Source organism: Chiloscyllium plagiosum, chromosome 8, assembly GCF_004010195.1.
Source record: "Chiloscyllium plagiosum isolate BGI_BamShark_2017 chromosome 8, ASM401019v2, whole genome shotgun sequence".
NCBI lineage: Eukaryota > Metazoa > Chordata > Chondrichthyes > Orectolobiformes > Hemiscylliidae > Chiloscyllium > Chiloscyllium plagiosum.
In genome coordinates this window covers 46,113,301-46,119,273 of record NC_057717.1, presented here as the reverse complement: position 1 = coordinate 46,119,273, position 5,973 = coordinate 46,113,301, and the positions used below count along the sequence as shown (strand labels likewise).

At 42.9% G+C, this 5,973-nt stretch overlaps 1 long non-coding RNA gene across 1 annotated transcript in view; it reads left to right on the top strand.

Moving 5' to 3' along the window:
- Positions 1-5,389, top strand: part of LOC122552417 — a 17,224-nt gene extending 11,835 nt beyond the window's left edge. Inside the window, exons 2-3 of the long non-coding RNA XR_006312383.1 lie at positions 2,788-2,792; positions 5,378-5,389. This is a non-coding gene — a long non-coding RNA (uncharacterized LOC122552417). The remainder of the gene's footprint in view (positions 1-2,787; positions 2,793-5,377) is intronic.
- Positions 5,390-5,973: the final 584 nt, after the last annotated feature.

The following is a 5,973-nucleotide window of genomic DNA, read 5'->3' as shown; positions in this document are numbered from 1 at the left end:
CGGCAGTTGGAAATGAAGAGGTCGAGGGCAGGTAATAGGCCAGCGTGGGGTGTTCAGGTGGATGCAGTTGTGTTGGAGGTGGGCGAAGGGGTCCTCGGAAGGTGGGGGGGAGTCGTGATTGTGAAAGTAAGCTTGGAGGCGGCGGAAGAAGTGTTTGACTTCACAGCGTGCATTAAAATCATTGACGCGTGGACAGAGGGGTTGAAGGTGAGGCCTTTGCTGAGAACTGATCGTTCGTCCTCAGTGAGGAGAAGGTCTGGAGGGATGGTGAAAACTCAGCAGGGCTGGGAGCTGGGATCTGGTCTGGGTGTGGAGCTGGGAGCTGGGAGTGGGGCGGAGCCTATAACTGGAGTGGGGGGAATGGATGTTGAGTCATGAGCAGGGTTCCACCCCCATTCCCCCCATGCTGACGTAATCATCCTTGGAAAAATACTTCCATTGTCTACCTTTCTAATCCTCTGATCATCTTGTATGTCTCTATCAAATCCCCTCTAGCCTTATTCTTGCCAATGAGAAGAGTTTCAAGTCTCTCAGCCTTTCCTCACAAAACTTTCTCTCGTTCTGGTAAATCTCCTCTGTACCTTTTCCAATGTTTCCAGATCCTTCTGGAAATATGGGCACCAGAACTGAACACAATATCCCAAGTGTGGCTGCACCACACTGTATAGTTGCAGTATGGTATTTCAACTTCGGATACTCAATCCCTCCACGAATGAGACCGAACACACTGTTTGCCTTCTTAACAGCACTATCAACCTGGGTGGCAACTTTCAGAGATCTATGTACATGGACTCAAAGATCCCTCTGCACACTACACTACCAAGAATATTTCCATTGACCCAGTATTCAGCCTTCCTGTTATTCTTCTCAAAGTGCATCACTTCACATTTAGTTGCATTGAACTCTATTTGCCACTCCTCAGCCCAATTTTTCAGTTTATCCAAGTCCCCTTGCAACCTGTAACATTATTCTACACTGACTTAAGTGTCGTCTGCAAATTTCCTGATCCATTCACCTATACTTGCAGTGGTCCCAAAACAGATCCTGGTGGCACATGACTAGTAACTGGAACACAGGCTAAATATTTTCCATCAACTACCACTCACTGCCTTCTTTCAGAAAGCAAGTTTCTAATCCAAACTGCTAAATCACCCTCAATTCTATGCCTCTGCATTTTCTCCAACAGCCTACCATGAGGAACCTTGTTAAAGGCTTTACTTTTGTCCATGTATACCAAGTCAAATACCCTACCCTCTCTACAAGCTTGGTGACCTTCTCAAAAAACTCACTGAGGTTTGTGAGACATGACCTGCCCTTGACAAAACCAAGTTGACTATCTGAAATCAAATCGATGTTTGCCAGATGATTATAAATCTTATCTCTCATAATCCTTTCCAAAACCTTTGCTACAACAGAAGTCAGGCTCACTGGTCTATCATGACCTGGGTCATCTCTACTGCCCTTCTTGAACAAGGGCACGACATTTGCAATCTTCCAGTGCTCTGGTACCAAATCTGCAGACAATGACAACTCAAATATCCAAGCCAAAGGCTATGCTACCTTATCCCTAGCTTCCCAGAGAATCCTCGGATAAATCCCATCCAGCCCAGGGGACTTGTCTATTTTCACTCCTTCCAGCATTGATAACACCTGTTCGTAACTAACCTTGATAATTTCTAGTCTAATATCTCATACCTCATTGTCCCCCTCTACAATATTCTCCTTTTCCTGAGTGAAAACCGATGAGAAATGTTCATTTAGCATCTCTCCGATCTCCACAGGGTCAACACTCATCTTCCCATTCTGTCTGTGATTGGCCCTATTCCTACCATAAACATCTTTTTATTCCTCACATACCTATAGAAAGCTTTAGGGTTCTCCTTTATTCTATTTGTTAAAGACTGCTCGTGTCCTCTCTTTGCTCTTTTTAACTCTCTCTTTAAATCCTTCTTAGCTGATATGTAATTCTTCATCGCCTCATCTGAACCATCTTGCCTCATCAACACCTAAGCCTCCTTCTTCTTTGTAACAAGAGATGCAGTTCCCGCAGTAAACCCAGGTTCCCTTACCTTATCATTTCCTCCTGTCTGACAGGGACATACCGATCAAGGACACGCAATATCTGTTCCTTAAACCAGCTCCACATTTCCATTGTCTGCATCCCCTGCATTTTGCTACCCCATTCTGTGCATCCAATTCTTGCCTAATAGCATTATAATTGCCCTTGTCCATCAATAACTCGTGACCTGTGGCACGTACTTATTCCTTTCCATCGCTAAACTAAATTTAACTGAATAATGGTCACTCTCTCCAAAGTTCTCACCTACAACTAAATCAAACACCTAGTCTGGTTCATTACCAAGGACCAGATCCAATGTGCCCTACCCTCTTGTCGGCCCTTCATCATAGTGCGTCAGGAAACCCTCCTGTACACATTGGATAAAAACTGATTCATCCGACGTATTAGAGTTATAGCATTTCCAGTCAATATTGGGGAAGTTAAAGTCTCCCATAATGACCACCCTGTTACTTTCACTCCTACCCAGAATAATTTTGCTAATCCTCTCTTCCACTTCCCTGGAACTCTGCGGAGACTATAAAACAAAAACTCCAAGCAGCGTGACCTCTACTCTCCTGTTTCTAACCTCAGCCCACACTACCTCAGGAGACTAGTCCTCATCAAAAGTTCTCTCAGCCACCGTTATACTCTCCTCGACGAACGTGACATGCATGGGCCCATTGCAGAGCTTCAAACTCCATGAGGCAGCCATACTCTCTGACAGACAGACTCAGTCTGGAACCTCCTCTGTCCTTAAGACCTTATGCACTGCCTGCGCTCCTCCATTATCCCTTTGCACGTTCCCTTTCCATCCCACCCCACCTGCATCACTCCACGAATGGTGCTGTCAAGGGCAGAAGTCTGTGGAATACCCTCCCTAAACTTCTCTATCCTCCTTTAAGATGTATTTTGAAATCATTCACTTTAATCAACGTTTTGATCATCCATGAAGCACCTTAGGAGATTTGCCATTGTGAAAGATTCCATACAATGCAAGTAGTTGTTGTTATTGCTGTACATTAGGAGAAACAGTAGTGATGCATTCAAAATTCTAACATTTAAGTCACTGACAGGTGTAGTGTGCAGGGCACCAAATAATAACATTGGGATGAACAATAAACAAATAAATAACTAATGCCTGTAAAAATGGTACAGCTATTACCATGGGTGATTTTAAATTACATGCAGATTGGTCGAACCAGCTCAGTCAGAGTAGCCTTGACTTTATTAAGTGTATCCATGATCGTTTTCTTGAACAGTATGAAATGGAACTGACAAGGGAGCAATCTATCCAGGATCTGGCCCTGTGCAATGAGACAGGAATAATTAATGACCTCAGAGTTAGGGATCCTCTTGAAAGAAGTGATCACTGTATAGTTGAATTTAGAATACATATGGAGAGTGTGAAGATTAAATCTAAATACCTGGGTCCTGTGCTTCAACACAGGGAACCACAATAGAATGAGGGAGAACCTGGATAAAGTAGATTAGAAACCAAGATTGTATGGTGGGACAGTTGATGAGCAGTGGAAGATTTTCAAAGGCATTTTACAAAGTGCTCAACAATGATATATTCCAGTGAAAAGGAAGGACTGTAAGAAAAGGCATACTCTGCGATGGGTATCTAACGAAAGCGATCAAATTGAAAGAGAAGGCATGCAAAGTGGCCAAAAACAGCCTGAAACTAGAACTGGGAAAACTTTAAAGGTCAACAGAAAGCCACAGAAGAGCGAGAAAGAAACGTGAGATAGAACATGAGAACAATAAACTAGCACAGACTATAAAGACAGATAGCAAAATTTAATATTGAATGAGTAAAGAGTGGCTAAAGTAAATGTTGGTCCTTTGGAAAATGAGAAGGAACATTTAATTATGTGGTATCACAGTGGAGGAAACTAATATCTTGCCAATGATTAGCAAAGAGGCAAAGATAGTTTCCAAATCCTCGCCTATCATGATTACAGAACAGCTAGTGTTGGACTGTTGGAGTTAATTGAGCTAATGACAGAAAAGTCTTCTGACCCTGATGGAATGCATCCCAGGGTACTAAAGGAGACGCCAGGAGAAATAGAAAATGCACTGGTAGTAATTTTCCAAAATTCACTGGACTCTGTGGCAGTCCCAGCAGATTGGAAAGCAGCAAAAGTGATGCCACTTTTTTTAAAAGGAGGTGGACAAAAGGTGGGGAATTATACACAAGTTAGCTTATTCTCTGTAGTGGGAAAGATGCTTGGGTCTATAATCAAGGAAGAAATAGCAGGGAATCTTAATAGAAATTGTCCCGTTGGATAGACAAAGCATGGGTTCATGTAGGGTAGGTCATGCTTCACAAATCTTTTGGAATTCTATGAAGACATTTCGAGCAAGGTGGACAACGGGGACCCAGTGGATGTGGTGTACCCGGATTTCCAAAAGGTCTTCAACAAGGTACTGTGCAAGAGGCTGTTGCATAATATAAAGGTGCATGGCGTTAGGAGTAGAGTATTAGCATGGATAAAAGATTGCTTCCTGTTAGTCAACCAAAGTGTGGGGATAAATGAGTACTATTCTGGCTGAAAATCAGTGACGAATAGTGTGCCTCAGGGATCAGTGTTGAGACTGCGATTATGTAGAATTGATACAGATGATTTGGAGTTGGCAACCACATGTAGGGTGTCAAAGTTTGCATATGACACTGAGATGAGTTGCAGAACAAAGCGTGCAGAGGACTGAAAATTTGCAGAGGAACATAAATACATTGAGTGAGTGGGCAATGGTCTGGCATTTGGAATAGAATGTCCATAAATGTAAAGTCCTACTGTTTGGTTGGAGTAACAATAAAAAAGAGATTATTACTTGAATTTTTAAAAAGGTTGCATCATTTGCTATGCAGGGGCACCTGAGTAACCTTCTGCATGAAGGTTGGTCACCATTATCAACAATCAATTCAGAAAGCAAATGGAATTTTGGCCTTCATTGCTGAAGGGATTTTGTTTAAAAGCAGAGATTGTATTCCAGCTGTATTGGGTGCTGGTGAGGCCACACCTGGAGTATTGCATGTAGTGTCTGTCTCCGTGCTTGCTCAAGGATGTATCGGCACTAGAGGGGGTGCAGAGGAGGTTAACTCGGTTGATTCCGGAGTTGAGGGGGTTGGCTTAACAGAGACTGAGTAGATTGGGATTATATTCATTGGAAATCAGAAGAATGGGGAACATATAAAACAATGAATGTAATGGATAAAATAGAAGAAGAGAGAATGTTTCCACTGGCAGATGAAGCCAGGACAACAAGGGCATCACCTCAGGATTAGAGGCAGCAAATTTAGGACTGAATTGAGAGGGAACTTCTTGAAGTCTATGGAATTCATTGCCCAGGGAAGTAATTGATACTAGTTCAGTAAACGTTTTTAAATCTAAGGTAACCTTTTTTTAAAAGAAATAACTAATTAATTAAGGGATATGGTGAGAACGTTGGTAAATAGTTCTGCGTCCATGGTCTTAATGAATGGCAGAGCAAGCTCAAAGGGTAGGACAGCCTTCTGCTGTTCCGAGTTCTTTTGTTGTTATATTTTGTTGTTGACTTTCAGGTGCTGGTGTTAGATTAGGATGGACAAAATTAAAATTCACAGAACACCAGGTTTTAGTCCAACAGGTTTATTTGGAAGCACTTGCTTTGCAGCTTCTTCATCAGGTGGTTGTGTGATTTTGAACTTTGTGTCTCACTCTTGTAACTGATAAACAGCAACAAAAGCCACGAAGCAGTGCGCATGCTCCAGGCAACAATGGGCCCCTGGTGGTTGATGTCAGCAGAAGACCAGTGGAAAGGCAGGAGCAGAGCTGGAGGACCTGGCGGGGCATTTGGTCCTCCGACCAATCAGAGTAAATGGGGGAACGGGACTAGACTATACCACGTGATCATCCTCACGGTGGGCGCGG